Source organism: Trichechus manatus, unplaced genomic scaffold (genome assembly GCF_000243295.1).
Source record: "Trichechus manatus latirostris isolate Lorelei unplaced genomic scaffold, TriManLat1.0 scaffold00227, whole genome shotgun sequence".
NCBI classification, from domain to species: Eukaryota; Metazoa; Chordata; class Mammalia; order Sirenia; family Trichechidae; genus Trichechus; species Trichechus manatus.
This window is the reverse complement of record NW_004444163.1, coordinates 1,395,927-1,396,763: the sequence shown is the minus strand read 5'-3', so window position 1 is coordinate 1,396,763 and position 837 is coordinate 1,395,927.

Here is an 837-nt window from a genome sequence, read left to right as displayed (position 1 = left end):
GCGGGGCGGGGAGCTGTCAGAAATGCTGAACGCTTCTGGCCTGACCGGTGGAGAGCCGAGTCGGCTGGGTTCTTGTTCCCACCGAGTTTTTCCGACCTCCGCTTCTGCCCCGACCCTGCAGAAGCTGCTTTGCTCTCAGACATTTTTAAGAAAGCTAAAAGGGAAAAAGTCTGTCTCGACAAACTCTTCTTTAGAGAGCATAAGGCATTAACTGGACCCCAAAGCAAGAGGGATACGGCACTTATTCAGGCATTTGATTTCTGAGTTTTAAGAGTTTAGAGAAAGGGAGCATCTTTTAGGAAAGACAGCAAATGGGAAAGGGAAAAAGTGAGGAGAAAGGGAATCCACATCTGCCAGACCCAACTAAAGTTAGTATCTGAGGGATGACTCCATTATTGAGGTAAATAAATAAAAATGCTGATGATCATAGCATTCTTTACCTCAGTTATATGGTGTGGACGTGTGGAGGGATATACCTATATATGTGTATATCTGTATCTATCTATATGTATATCAATATATTAATCAAGTAATTTGATCTGTGTAAATATCCACCTCTTGGGACCATCCTCCCCCTCCCTTCAAATTTCCGTCTTTTCCTCTTTTACATCCCTTACAGTTTGCTATTTTTGCTATATCACTCCCTTTAACACAAGTCCCCCAAAATAATTGTACTAGGATTTTGGTTCCTGTTCCCTCTCCCAGCCTCTTGTCTTTCATGGCCCTCCTCCCAATCTTTTTTTTTTTTTTTTCTGTTTGTCTTTTTCTAATCTGTCATATTTATCTCCCTGGAGTCAATTTGCTAAAATTAAGGTGATCATCTACAGCACAGCAGGG